We start from the raw sequence: 15,703 nt of genomic DNA, 5'->3' as shown, positions 1-15,703 counted from the left end.
AGCACAACCCCAACCATCCCGAGTGGTTTAGATTGCCGGCGGGTGTCGTTCCGCTGTGCAACAACTCTTCGCTTGACCGCATCCGTGCAATGATGCCGCAGTGCGACTCGCATGGAATCGTCCCCACCTAGCAGGAGCCTGCAGATAATGTCGTGTAGCAGTTCTTCGACGGCCTGGTGGAGGTAGTGGTCCGCGCCGACGAGCAGAAGAGCCTCACCCGCGACACCACTGACGAGGAGATGCAGCGCATCGCCACCAGAGCGGAAGAGGCGGCGGCAGCTGCCGCTGCGGGCGAATTTGGGTTCACCGTGGAGGAGGCAGAGGCAGCAGAGGCGCAAGCCTTGCCGAGCGAGAGTGGCTTGACGGCGGGGAGGCACTTGCCGAATCTAAAGCCAAGTCAGGCGAACCTGCCGAAGGTGCGAGCGGCCCACCATCTCCAAGTAGCTTGCCGCAAGAGGAGCCATCAGCACAGCCCCCAGCTCCACCAAGAAGGCAGACGAGCCAGCAGCCGACGCGCCGCGCGACGCGCTCCGCCGCGACAAGCAATGTTGCGGCGGGAGCGCCTCGCATCGCGGCGGCAACTGGAGCGGGGTCTTCCCGGACCACCGCCACTGCCCCCGCCAAGCGGCCAAGGGATCCAACTCCCCTGCCTCGTCGCGCCGGACTTCGACCTCTCCGCGCTCAGCTCCGACGAGGAGGAAGAAGAGTGAGAACCGTTGTTGTACTTGTAGTTCTTCAATTCTTGCTGTTTTATCTTGTATCTGACTTGCTTTATTCTGAACCTTGTTCCTTTTCAGGACTTTGGCCCAGAGAGCGGCGAAGAGAGCCAAGGTCCCCGTGGTTGTCATCGAGGACGATCCCGCTGTGACAACAGAGGGTGCGTCCGAGACCACCTTGTCGGACCCGGCAACTACTCCCCGAAGCAGCCCCCAGCGGAGCCCCCAGCGTAAGTATATAGTTTTACTTCCCGCTGTTAGGCGCGCATGGGTGTTCTTTCTTTGCTGATATCTTGACTGTTGGTTTGCTTGTGCAGGAGCAGAACAGCCTCACCAAGAGCCTCCCGAAGCCGCCCCTGAGATACTATCTGCTTCGACTACGCCGCCAAGGGAGGATTCCCCGGCAAGGGAGCGTTCTCCGGCAAGGGAGAAGTCCCTGGCAAGGGAGGAGCCTCCGGCAAGGGGCAGCACCAGCGACCCCCCGGTGGTGGAGCCCATGACCGTGGATCCCAGTACTGGTAACCCTCCTCGCCTAAGAACTTCCCTTGAATTCTTCTTCTTCTGATTTTCTTTTTCTTTTGGATATTTGCTTCAGTCTTCTCCCTCTTCCATCTGCCAGATCCACCTTCCACAGAGCCGATGGAGACCGAGGCCACCGGCGAGGAGAACACGCGTGGCGATACTATCGATGCCGCCGCCACCGAAGAAGAGGCCGGTGCTGATGATCCCGCCGGCGAAGAGGCCGCCAAGGCTGCTGGCGCAGGAGCTGGCGAGGGGTCCGGTGATCGCACTGACGACCCTGACGCCGCAGGAGCGCAAGGCGCTACGCCGACCGCCGATCCCTCCGCCGCTGACGCAGCGCCAGGCTCTGAAGAGCCCCAGCCCGGCGCCTACTTGAAGGCCGGCGACGGTATCTTCATCAAGCTCCCCTGGGCTTCAAGCTCCAGGGCGCCGGTCGAAGGAGAAGTTTTTGACGGAGAAGTGCTCACCTCCGCTGGGTTGACACTGGTCGACGCGCCAAGCAGCAGCAGCGGCGAGCCTAAGGAGGAGCAGCTGCTGCGGAGGCTGCTGTCGCTCTATCGCGCCCGACAAGCCAAACTGGAGTCTCGGGAAGCGCTTGTTGCGCAGGCGGGAGTAGATATTGAGAAGCATGCGGAGGAGCTCCAGGGTCACAACCAGGAAGCCCTCCGGTCCATTGTAGAGGAGAGAGCGCAGATTGTTGAGGCGCGGAAGGCCTTCCTCCTCGAGAAGGCTAAAGCCGAAGAGAAACAACGACTTGCCGCCGAGGAGCTGTCCGTGCGAGAAGGTGAGTTGACGCAGCGGAAAGTCAACCTTGACAGCCACGAGGAGGAGCTTGCTGTGCGGGAGCGATCACTTGGCGGGGCCCTCAAGGAGGCGAAGGATGCTGTCGCAGCTGCTGAGGCCGCCAAGAAGGAGCTGCAGACGAAGGTGATGCAGCTAGAGGCCGATCTCAATGCGAGGGACGAAGAGCTTGTCGCGCTTCAGCGTGAGCGGGAGAAGGACGCCCTCGCCCACGATGAGCTGCAGGGTCGCCTCCTCGAGAAGGGCAAGGAGCTGAGCGCCGCCAAGGACTCCAATGCTGATCTGGAGTTGAAGCTGGCTACGTTGACTCAGGCGCTGGACAGCGCCAAGGAGCAGGAGGTGACCCTGAGAGAGGAGATCAAGGCCAATGAAGCACTGCTGACGAGGGCCGCCAAAACATAGAACACCTTTAGGGAGACGGTGGAGCTCTGGACAGAGGGCCTCGTGAACATCGCTGCAGTCATCGACGAGGAGCTGGTGCAGCTGGGGGTGGAGGGTCTCGGGTACTCCTCCAACGAGAACCTCCAGCCCTCCAGCAACTCCGGGAAAGGATCCCAAAGCAGCTGGCCGACGAGTCACCCATGATCTGTGCCAGAGTTCTAGAGAAGGTGTTGGTGAAGGTGGCCTTCCGCAATCCGGGCCTCAACCTCACCAACGTCCTCAAGAAGCTGCCGGCGGATGCTGATCTTGAAGAGCTCAAGGCCCTTGTCGCACCCATTGTGGACAAGGTGAATGAAGTCAGGAGGGTTGATGGTGGCCGCGTAGATTAGGCCGCCTGTTTTCTCCTTTTCTTGCCGCTGCTAGACATGTTACGAGAACAATCTATTAGAGCTGCGGCAAGTTATCTTTGTAATATAACTTTTGTTTTGGATATCGATCGCTATGTTATTTCCTCTACTTGATTCCTTCCTTTGTATGTTTTTACCCTACGCTTCTAGGGAACTTATCGGCGCAGGCACCCTTGCCGCGAGCGCTGAGTGCGGAACGTCAGCAGCCTGCTGGCGGCGCCGCTATCGACAAGAAACCTTGTCGCAACTAGTCGCAGCACACTTAAATTGTTGAGCGGACTCGAAACAAAGTAAGGGCGCAACTAGACACGAGTTGGTTCCTCCGCGCACAGGTTCTCCATACAAAGCACGGTCGTTCGAGGAAGATAACTTAAAAATTTTAAAACTGATTGCTCAAACTTTGGCAACTTAGCTTTTCTATCGTTTGCTTCCCGGCAAGGCGATACTTTCTTGAACGACGCCTGGTCTACACCATCTTTTCCTCCCCCCCCCCGGTGAACTTGTGGGCGAGGGAACCTTCCTTTTAAGAAAAAGAAAGAAGAGAGAATAAAGATATGGAGCCTTAAGGCTCGTTATTGCTTACCGGGGGTAGGAACTGCACAAAGTGTCAGATAATACATGCAAGAAATAGAAAGCATGAAATTTGACAAGATGTGCGGAGCACATGATCTTTATTTATGCACGGGATTTGTGCCCGGCTTTGTACAAAGGATTACATGCAACAGCGGCAAGACTTGTACAAAAGGTGGTTGCCGGAACAGGTTCCGGCAACCGCGCCTTATGGGTAAAACTTGCGAAGATGCTCAATATTCCAGGAGTTGCTCATCGGAAAGCCATCTTCGGTCTCAAGGCGGATAGCGCCAGGCCTAGTGACTCGTTTCACCCGGTAAGGGCCTTCCCACTTCGGCGTCAACTTGTTGGAATTCTTGGCGGACTGAACGCGCCAAAGAACAAGGTCGCCTTCCTCGAGACTTCTGGCATTAACTTTGCGGCTATGGTAGCGGCGCAAAGCTTGCTGGTATCGAGCAGCTCATACAACAGCCTGAAGACTATCCTCCTCAAGGAGCAGCGCGTCGTCTTGTCGCAGCTACTCTTGCTCAAGCTCATCATAAGCGAGCACTCTAGGCGATCCGTATACGAGTTCCATGGGGAGAACTGCCTCTGCTCCATAGACTAGAGCGAAAGGTGTCTGGCCAGTGGCTCGATTTGGCGTCGTCCTGATCGACCAAAGAACCACCGGCAGCTCCTCGATCCAGTTTTTTCCGCACTTGTGCAGCCTGTCGAAAGTTCTGGTCTTGAGCCCGCGCAGCACTTCAGCATTTGCCCTCTCCGCTTGACCGTTGCTTCTCGGGTGAGCAACAGAAGCGAAGCAGACCTTGGCGCCAAGATCTTGGACGTACTGCATGAAGGTGTGGCTCGTGAACTATGTGCCGTTGTTGGTGATGATCCTGTTAGGGACCCCGAAACGGCAAACAATCGACTTGAAGAACTTGACTGCTGACTGTGCTGTCACCTTCCTCACCGCTTCCACTTCCGGCCACTTTGTGAACTTGTCGATTGCAACGTACAAGTACTCAAAGCCCCCGACAGCTCGGGGAAAGGGGCCGAGGATGTCGAGCCCCCAGACTGAAAATGGCCAGGATAAAGGGATCGTCTGGAGAGCTTGAGCTGGCTGGTGTATCTGCTTGGAATGGAACTGGCACGCTTCACACTTGGTTACTTGTGCAGTTGCATCCTGGAGGGCTGTCGGCCAAAAGAAACCTTGCCGGAACGCTTTGCCGGCAAGTGCTCTTGCGCCAATGTGGTGGCCACATATGCCTCCATCTATCTCTGCCAACAACTTTTGTCCATCTTCCCGGTGAATACACTTCAATTTCACACCGTTGAATCTTCTTCTGTATAGTGTGTCGTCGACAAACTGGTACATACTTGATTGCCGGGCTACTCTTTCTGCTTCTTCTTGCTCTTCGGGGAGTTCTCCTGTCTGAAGGAAACGGACAATCTGCTGCGCCCATGCCGGAGCTTGCGGCTCGACAACAAGGACTAAAGGCACATATGCTGCTGCGGGAACATCCGCTTCTACGGCAAGAACCTGCGGTTCTGCCGGAGCTTGATGTTCCCCGACAAGCTTTCCGGAGCAAAACTTGTCGGGAGCGTCTGCTTCGACGGAACAAACCCCAAGGTTTGCCGGAGCAGACTGCTCCTCAGCGCTCTTGGTATTGATCTTGGGGACCTTCTTGGCGGAGGCTTCGGGGAGCTCCGCCGGAAAGTAGTCACCAGAAATCACCTTCCTCTTTTTGCTCTGTCCAGTTGATGGTGTCACTGTTGGTTGAGTTAGTTTGAGCACAAAGATCCCTGGTTCCACAGGAAACTTTAGTGCAGCGCACTTTGACAGGCCATCAGCAATGTCGTTCTGAGCTCTTGGAACATGTTCCATCTGTAGGCCGTCAAAGTGCTCTTCTAACTTTCTCACTTTGTCAACATAGGCTTCCATCAACGGACTCTGATAATCCTTGTTCACTTGGCGGACGACAAGCTGTGAGTCACCCCTGACAATGAGCTTCTTGATCCCAAGGTGTCGTGGGAACGAACACCTATGGGGCAGGGCCCCTTTTCGGTCCGGCGGGGGGCGGAGATCGCACAAAGAGCGGATCGAGGCGAAGCACGCGAGCGATTTTACCCACCTTCGGAGCTCTCCGAAGAGATAATACCCCTACTGCTGCTTGTCGGGCTATATTGTGTTCTTGCTCGAGAGGGTTGAGAGCTACAATACCGAGCGTGAGTGTTTTCTGGTCCCGAACCCCCTCTACGTTGCGCATGGGCCTCCTTTTATATGCTCAAGGGGTCACCGACAGGTGACAACGCATGCAAGGGTAAAAGTGTAAAAGAACTGCGGTAGGTATACCTACTTGCACAGTGTATCATACCTAACCCTGACGGCAGGGGACAAAGGCATTAAATGCCCGTCTGAGTCACCTAAACAGTGCAGAAAAGTAACCGTTAGGGGCGCCACTGCTTGCCACGATGGCAATCTTGTCATCTCCACTTGCCACCTCGCACCGCTTGGCTGCACAGCTTCTCGCCATGCGTGCCTGGAATGGTCCCAGGGCGACACATTGACGGGTGTGCTGGAGCGTAGGTACAGAGTGGCATCCTGCCACGGCAAGCGTCTTGCCGCGGCCGTTGTCTTGTCGCGTCTGGAAGCTTGTTGCTCGCCGGGTCTTGCCGGGACGCGTAGCGCGTCGCGGCAAGTTTCTTGAGATGCTTTGGCTGGCCTTCCCGGCAAGCTCCTCTTGCCGGGGCCTTGTCCTTCCCGGCAAGCTCCTCTTGTCGGGGCCTTGTCTCCTCGGCTTGAGCACTTTGTTCTTGAATGGCTCCAATAGGAACCACGGAGGATCTTGGCGGGCACCCGGCAAGCCTTGCCGCGGGGCGCTGCGACTGCCCGTGCACAAGTTCGGGATACTAAGGTACCCCTACTTTAGTACACCGACAAAATGCCCACACAATGTCGAGTGTGCGAAACATAGAGAAAACGAGGGACAAAGTTTTGGCAAGTATTGGACGTGGTGTGCGTAGATGACAATGGGGACCCACATGTCAATAAAGGCAGAGGCAAAACATTTGGAGATATTTTCCATGCACAGGTGTGAGTTGCAATCGAACCCGGGCGGAACAGCTGTCGGGTAGTGTCACTTGGCCACTAGGCTAGTTCAGTAGTTTCGTTAATAATAAGGCACTTCCTCAGGTGGTCGGATCCCCTCCTGCGCCTTTGTGCACTCGCCGCGACGCTGCTGTCTGCCGTGTGAACATTCTGAACAAACGAGAGGAATCTAGAGAGGACTGTACGTGGAGAGGCGGACAGCTGGGTCCCACCAGGTCTATGGCCGTACGCAAGCATGTGTCTCATCGAAAAAATAATTCCTCCTAATGCTATATTGACATTGGGGCCCACGGGTTTGTCAACATGGTTACATTTTTTTAAGGTGCTTCAACGTAGTTACTACGGGAGATAAATTCACAACAAAGCCGGGGAGCTGGCAGGTATCATTTATTATCACTGGGGCAGCAAGTATCAGCTTGGTTTTGGGCTGCCCCGTCTAGGCTTAATTATTAACATGCACAGCCCACGACCTCGGATGGGAGGTCCATAGGCCTGTTTGTATTTTCTTGAGGGCCGTCATGTATCGACCGGCCTATGGACCTCCCATCGGAGTTTTATTTTTCCTGAATATCGGCAGCCCAATTTATGTATTTTTTTTGAAGAAAATGCAGAGGTCTGTTCTATTTCTCTATATAAGAAGAGGAACGCCAGGTCCAACTTATGTTTCCCTTCTAACTATATTATATATATTTAAATTATTTTATATGTTATTATATATTATTTTTATTGTCATCATATATTTAACAGATACTTACATATGTAAGAAAATAATATCCCACATCTTATTAACTTATAAAAATAATTTCTTAACAATAAAATCCTGGATTGTTTTGGCACGAAAAACCTAGTGATTGTGTACAAAAGCTTGGTAACATTTAAGGACGAATGTAATAATATCACTTATTATTTAAATATATTTATAACAAAATGCTCAGTGCCTTTTTATTTTTTGATAAAATTGCTGGCCCAACCCAACATTATAATTAGAATCAGCCCAGCAAAATCATATATTTCGAGAAAGTGCAAATGGCCTGTAATTTATTAGAAAATAAAATAAATGGGTCGCATGGATGCTACATTATTTGTTCACCTAGCCTAGCTAATGGCTGTAAATTCTACCGTGCAAAAAAAGACTGTAAATTCTGAAAAAATAGGTTGAATACGTGCCACATTTTTGGAGGCTGAAATGTGGGCCAATAGGTCGAAGCCAACGCGAGGCGTTGTCAATTTAGTCAACAAATGATTCTGACATGTTAGCCGTTGGATTTACATCCAACGACCGGCATCCATCTTCAATCTCTCGTCTTCTTCCTCTAGCGCTGCCGGGACCATCTCCCGCCTCCTGCTGCTAGCAGCTCTGCTTAGCACGCTTCGCTATGAAGCGCTACTCCGCCGTTGGCCAGGCCATCCCTCCACCCCTCCACACCTCCTGTTCTTCTCCACCGACAGCCGAACCACTCCGCACCAGAACCAGTTAACCCTTGTACACTTCTCCGTCTGCGACTCTACTCCTGCGTCTTCCCATCTCCGGCCCGTTGCTGTCCGGGGCCTCGCTGTCGTCCACCACCTTGGATACGCTCGGCGCGGCATGGTCAACGTGGTCAACGAACGACAGCATCGGAAGTAGACTATGCATGGAGAGGCTGACAGCTGGGTCCACGGCCGCACACAAGGAAATGCCTCCTTATTACGCGCAAAGTAATGATTCCTCCAACTGACATCTGGGACCCACCGGAAGGGCCTCTGTATTTCGCGAAAAAAATGTGCCCCCACTGACAGGTCGGTCCCACCAGCTATCTTTGCACGCAAGGAAGTGCCTCCTTATTACGCACAAAAAATAATGAATACTCCCCCTGCCAGCTGGAACCCAGCATAGTGGGAGGCTGACTTGTGGGCCTACCAAGTTGACGGGGACGGAGGGCTTTGTCAACTTAGTCAATATGAATGATTCTAGCTCCTGTTACCGTACGATGTTCATCCAACCGCCGTAGTGCTTCTTCAACCTATGGTCTTCTTGCTCCAGCCGCCCAAACCAGCGCCGGTCGTGCCGCGTGCTCCTGCCTCTCGTGGTCGGCTGTGATGCCGCGGAGGCCTCACCGCCCACTAATATTCCCATCTCTGGCCAGGCCATCCCTCTACTCACCCACAACCCCTGTTATTCTGCGGCGACGGAAGCCTCACACCGCAGCCGAACTAGTGAACCCTCGTACTCCTCTTCGCGTGGGCATCCACTGCTACGTCTTCCCCGGCTCCGCATCATCCCCTTCTTAGGCCTCGCCGTCGTCCACCGCCATGGTGCTCTCAGCGCGGCGTGGTCAATGTGGTGAACGACCGACTTCCATTGGAAGAGTACTGTGTGTGGAGAGGCTGACAGCTGGGTCCACGACGGCTGCAAGGAAGTGCCTCCTTATTACGCGCAAAATAATTATTCCTCCACCTGACAGCAGGGATCCACCGGACAGGCCACCGTATTTCATGAAAAAAATCCCCCTGACTACTAGGACCCACCAACTACACCTTCGCACGCAAGGAAGTGTGTCCGCGCAAAAAAACAATTCGCCCCCCTGACTGCTGGGACCCACCAGCGACATCTTCGCACGCAAGCAAGTGCCTGACAGTCGGGACCCACCTGGTCGAAGCGTATGTAGCATTGTCATTCTGGTCATGAACATGTACGTACATACTGGTGGATGTAGAGGCGTGCATGTGTCGTAGTAGAGGCGCGCAGGTGTCGTAGTAGAGGCGCGCATGTAGCATGTACATGTACATACAATGGCCAGGGTGCAACAAAGAAAATGCGGCCATGTACGTACATATGGGCGGGGTCTCCAACGCCTACTCGCGCATACGTACCGCCAGGGCTCATGTACATGGCCGGGTCAGAACGGAGAAACAGCGTCATCGTCGTATTCATCGGGAGGCAATGGAATGCGTCGTGTTCATCGCGAGGCAATGAAACGCGTGGGAGCCAACCGGATTGGACGGAACAGGCGATGGAAACGAGGCCGAGCGTACCGCAGAATGGAGGAAACAGCCTTGTGTTCGAGCGTCCATGTTCGAAATGGGATCCTGTTCATATGGAGGGGTCTGGCGTACCGCAAAACGGAGGAAACGGACCTCCTACGATCGAAATGGGGGTCCTGTTGATTGGGAGGGGTGTGGCGTACCGCAAAACAGACAAAACGGACTTGTGTTGGAGCGCTACGGTCGAAACGGGGGGTTCTGTTCATCGGGAGGGGTGTGGCATACCGCAAAATGGGACTCCATGGGATACTGTTCATCTCCACTGTCGACCTCCTCCAGCCTCCATGGGCTCCTGTTCATCCAGCCTCCACCGCGTGCTACTACACCGGCTACTGTTCAACCACCCCTCCAAGGGCACCCCTCCACCATCTACTGTTCATCCAACCCTCCACGGGGTTGTCCTGTTCATCCAGCCCTCCACTCCACGGGGTCCTGTTCATCCAGCCCCAACCGGCTCGATCGATCGGGGTCCTATTCATCCAGCCCCAACCGGCTCGATCGATCGGGGTCCTGTTCATCCGGAGACAACGCCACCGCTCACTGTTCGTCCACCCCCCCACCACCCCCCCGCACAACGCTCACTGTTCATCCTAGAGGCAGCATCGATCGGCTTCAGTTAGCAGCAGTAGTTAAGGAATCGCTCGATCGGGTTCAGTTAGCAGAAGTAGCGAAGGAATCGCTCGATCGAGTTTAGTAACGTGTAGCCTGCAGTGCAATCGCTCGGGTTCAGTTAGATCCCAAAGCCTCGCTCGGGTTCAGTTAGAGCCAACGCCTCGCACACATGCGCGTACGTGTATGAGAGAAACGCGCATCGCTCGGCCCCCGACCTCCCACCATAACCAGGAACTCGCCGAAATTTTCCTCTCCCTCGCTTCTACCACAGTTTTTTTCGTCATGGATGGCCCAAAGAATGTCATGCAACTGCGTCTCCGGCCCGCCCAGGACGAAAAGCCCATTTTCTATCATGATTTTTTGTCATAGAAGTAGGATCCCACCACATCTATGATGATACCGGGTTTTGTCACAATTATCTTCATAGAAGTGTCATAAGTATGACAGGAAAAAAATTTGTTCGGCCCAAAATGTCATGGATGTGTCCTTTTTTGTAGTGTAGTATCCTTGAGATCCTTGTGGTAAATTTCTCCAATGCGTCCCATGGTGATGTGGGCTGCCATGCTCTTTCCTAGACTCCAGGTTGGTGCATCAAAGGAAAACTCTATGGGCTCAGTGACTGGCATGAACGTCCTTCATGGAACTTGAACTCGAATCATCCAACTCTCCTATTCTGGTAAAGTGGCAATGTAGGTCCCGGTGAAGCTTGGTATTACGATGTTCAGGTACCTAGTAACTTCCTTCAAGTGTCGTCCCAAAGGTGTATCTTCATCCGGTTGCGTAAACTTGTTCCTTGCATCCGCAATCCTATAGAGTAGAAAAGGGAGAGGAGTCAGAAATGAGAAGAGAGGAGTGACCTATGGTTTTACCTTAGTGGTCGTGTCCTACAGTCAGCGTGTGCTCTGATACCATCTTGTAGTAACCAGACCTCAAACAGTTTAGTCTCTGTGCATCAGTGTCATCCCTGGATCGGTAATGCTGACACGCACAGTACTTCAGGATTTATAACAAAGTTTCAATCACACATTTATTACATCGAATGTCTCAAAAGAGAACTTATTACAAAAATATGGCTTAAGGCCATCTAAAATGATAATAGCGGAAGGCCTGGAAGATAAAGTGAGTCCATCAACTCCAACAGCATAGCTGAGTGAAAGACAACGACCTATGGCACCTTACTCGTTGTTTGAAAAGTCTGCAACATGAAATGTTGCAGCTCGAAACGGGTCAGCACATGGAATATGTTGGCAATGTAACACATAGAGTAATGAACAGAATAAATGCTATCACTACATGCATATACAGCTGGTGGTAAGCTGTACAGTTACAGCTTTGCATAAAGCCATTTTTTCCCTACAACAAAGGAATAAATCTTATTTAACTATCATGGTGGTTGTTAAACATTGAGAAGGTTCCTCCAACTCAATCCCAATTAAGCATAATCATTAACCCAATCAAATTAATTTAGAGTGATGAGATCAACATGATAATCCAAGAACCAGATCCTCAAAACGTCCATAACCGGGGACACGGCTAACCATGATTAGTTTGTACACTCTGCAGAGATTTGCGCACTTTTCCCCACAAGATTCGAATACATCCATGGTCGGAGATTCGAGACACAGTCTTTCTGAAACATTAACTCTCTACTCTGGATAGACAGTACCACCTACAACCATCTGCTAGTCTACCTCTTCAAGAGCTTCACGCAACTTACTCAACTATGCCAGAGCCCATATTAGCTTGTGGCTGCACACGGAAGTTTCTAGCATGAATAATCTTATGATCCCTTTGACCCTGGGTGGCGGACCGTAGGATGATCACACGGGTACTCCGGGATATCCTAGGACAAACTGGATTCTCCAGGTGCCCTGACAACCACTGGGTACTCCAGGGTGCCTCAAGCAATCCACCCAGATGTGTATTTAGTGGCCACCTTAAGTTAACCATTAATTAACAATACTCACATCTGTCATGGATTCACTCACCCAAACCTCGTCTACGACCATAGCATAGCAATATAAGCATCACGTAAAAGTAATTCCCAGAGGTTTGATAATAAATAGGGCAATAGGTACTACCTCATCATCTACTTCCCAAAACCCACATGTTATTTAGCTCCTAAACATGCAATGTTTGAGGGTTGATCTAATGCAATAAAACTGGGTAGTAAAGAGGTATGATCAAAGTGTTACTTTCCTTGCTGATGATCCGCAAAACCTAGAGACTCGTAGTAGCACGCTTCGCACTCCTGGTACTCTATCGCAAACAAACAATGACATACAATAAGCACTCAACTAGAAGCACGAGTAAAACTCAAATAAAAGATCTAACCAGAAAGTTCAACTGAAGAACTCCGGTTCGCAAAAAGAATCAAATCAAACGAAGCAACGAAACTCAAACTGCGAAAGAAACAAGATCCATTTACTAATCTGGACTTAAGTCAAATTTTACAGTACCGAAATCTTGTTCAAGTTGGTTAAACAGAAAGAGGGCTTCGAGACAAAGATCTAGGCGCTTGAATCGCATGATTCCGAAAAACGAGCAAAAAGATAAACTAAAATGAATATCAGGGCAGAAATCACGATCGAAAATAATCGCGGAAAAACCCTGGAAAAAGAAAAACTGACGAGCAGGCTAACGAACGAACGTTCGCTGTCTACGGCTAACGGGTGAACACCGTTTGTTAAGATGAACGTACGGAGGAACGTCCGTTATTTAACTAAAGAGGGGAAAACCAAACCGATCTAAAAAACGAATCTAGGATTTTACGAAATAAAACCGATCGGTTTTTATAAAAAAACGGCGGCTACCTCGGGAAGGCGGCGGCGGCGGCTCCGGCGGGGCGACGGGGCAGCGGCGATGCGGGGCGGCGGCGGCGTGCGGCAGTGGAAGCTCGGGGCGACGGCGTGGTGCGGCGGCGGCGTGACGCGGAGGCGGCGGCGTTAGCACGGCGGCGGCGGCGGCGGATCCGGGGCGGGGCTAGGGTTCGATGGCGTGCGCTGGCGGCTCGGGGCCCTCGGCCTTTAAAGGGTCGGCCGGGTCGGTTTGACTTTTTTTTAAATAATTGCGACCCACAGAAAAACAAATAAAAGAAATACTAAACGGACTCCAAAAATCCTGAAATAAATTTTCCCCGTCCTCTAAAAATATAGCGGACAAATTGAACATTTATTTGGGACTCTAATACAAATTTGAAAAATGCATTTTTTCCTAATTCAAATAAAATAGCAATAAAACTCCGACTAAAATACTTATTTGATTTTAATATTTTCCCTCCAATATTTCTGTATTTTAGAGAAGTCATTTTATCTCCTCTCTTTTATTTTCATATTGGAAATATTCGAAGAGAAAAATAATTAAAATCAAATGATCCTCTTTTCAAAATTTGAGAAAACTCAAATATGAAAATACGAAATCCCCAACTCTCTCCGTGGGTCCTTGAGTTGCGTAGAATTTCTAGGATCAACAAAAATGCAATAAAATATGATATGCAATGATGATCTAATGTATAACATTCCAAATTAGAAATTTGGGATGTTACACCTACAAAATCCTCGAACGTCGTGGAGAAGTCGCTTACAAGCTAGAATTGCCGAAAGGATTGTCCGGAGTTCAAGATGTCTTCCATGTTTCTCAGCTGAAGAAATGCCATGCTGAGATGGCCAATATTCTGTTGAGAGACACAGTGCCCCTAGAGGCCATACAGCTTGATAGTGATCTGACTTATGAGGAGAAACCCGTCAGAATTCTCGAGACTGTGAACAGAGTTACCCGCGGCAAGATCATCAAGTTTTGGAAGGTTTTGTCGAGTCATCTTTCCGAGGAGGAAGTCACCTGGGAGCGAGAAGAAGATCTCCGCCGAGACCACCTGCACCTATTTGCTAGCCAACCCGAATCTCGAGGGTGAGATTTATCTTAAGGTGGGTAGGTTTTGTTACATCCCAAATTTCCAATTTGCAATGTTTTACAATTTTAGCTAAGCATCTATGCATATTGTTCGAAATTGAGTGGCATTTCAATTTTTTTCAGGGGCATTTGAGTTTGTTTGAATTTGGATTCACATTGGCAAATGAAATTATTTCAAAAAAATGTGTGACAAATACTTGAGTAAAAGTATGAGAGGAGTAAACATGACACTCCAAAAATGTCAAAAAAAATATTGCCAAAAAGTTTGAATTCAAATTTGAATTTTATTTGGGATTTTTAGAAAATGTTTTTTTAGTTTGAGTTTTGCCCCTGGAAAAATGTCCATGTTATAGGATAAATTCCCCTGAGAATTTTAATATATATATGTCCTAATATATATATATATATATATATATATATATATATATATTCTTCTATATTTTTATTTCTTCTTCTGTCTAGTTCAAAAAAAAAGAAAACGCCCCCCCTCGAACTGGCCAGGCCGACGGCCAAGCTACAGCCGCAGCCCAGCAACGGCCAAGCCGGCCTGTCCCTGTGCCCGACGCCCGAATCCTCTCCCCCTCGGTCGCCCGCTCGCCTCCTCCCCTCTCTCTCCCACTGACCCGCGGGGTCCACCCTATCTCTAATCCCTCGCCCACGCTATGCATAGCCAGAACACACAGAGCGTGCCGGCCGCTCCGATCTTCCCGTGAGTGCGTTCCGGAGCCGCCCCCTCCCGCAAGACATTGCCCTATAAAACCCCTACGCTCTTCTCTTCCGAACCCCCTCCCCCCCAAAACCCTACCCCAACTCCCACCATAGCTCGTGCCCTCGTCGTCCCGATCTCTCTCCTGCCGTCGCCGTTCGTCACCGTCACCGCCGCCGGAGAGCCACCCCCTGCCCCAAGCTCCTCCAACCAAACCCCCTCAACCACTTGCACCCCTCTGACATCTTTTCGCCACCCAGGAACCACCAAAACCGCCGCCCCGATCATCACCGCACTTTGCCGGAGCCGCGGAGCACCCGAGCTTCATCGTCATCGCCCGGGTCTCCTCCGACGTCCCCGAGCTCCAGTGACTCCACCACCGACTCCGCCTCGCTCCGCCGCATCACCCCAACTTCTCAGTCGTCGCCGTGGACCATCGGAGCCCCTCCGCCACCAACGTCTGAGCCGTCACTGTCTTCTCCGTTCGTCACCGCCGACCGCTGTAAGCCCGAGCTCCCCTTCGCCGTCCGATTTCCAATTTACGGTTTAGATTAGATCTGCAAAGGGGTACAGTTTTTTTAGTTATAGAACGGTTTACTTTACGGTTTATTTCTTTAGATCAGACCAAGTGGTTTATTCTGTTTAGCCCGTAGACTTTTAGCCTATAAGACGCCCGAGCATTGTTTAGTTCTAGTTCGCACACCTTTCGGCCCAGTAGCGCCCGTTAGTTTTTTTAGTTTTATTTTTTTTGTTTCTATTTTTAACAAGATAGTTCTTGTTTTGTTTTAGCTATATCTTTTAGCTGGTTTATTGTTTTTAGTTGTTTCTTTTTTGGTAGTTTACAAATTTCTTGTAGTTTCTATAGAAAATATGTTTAGCCATGTTTAAATTAATAAAAATAGTTTTATATTAATTTTACTCAGATTAGTTTTTCTGCCATAAATTGAGATAGAATAATTTTATT

The sequence above is a fragment of the Triticum aestivum genome, chromosome 2B, assembly GCF_018294505.1.
Source record: "Triticum aestivum cultivar Chinese Spring chromosome 2B, IWGSC CS RefSeq v2.1, whole genome shotgun sequence".
In the NCBI taxonomy this organism is placed as follows: domain Eukaryota; kingdom Viridiplantae; phylum Streptophyta; class Magnoliopsida; order Poales; family Poaceae; genus Triticum; species Triticum aestivum.
The sequence above is the reverse complement of the archived record's forward strand: the minus strand, read 5'-3'. Positions refer to the sequence as shown.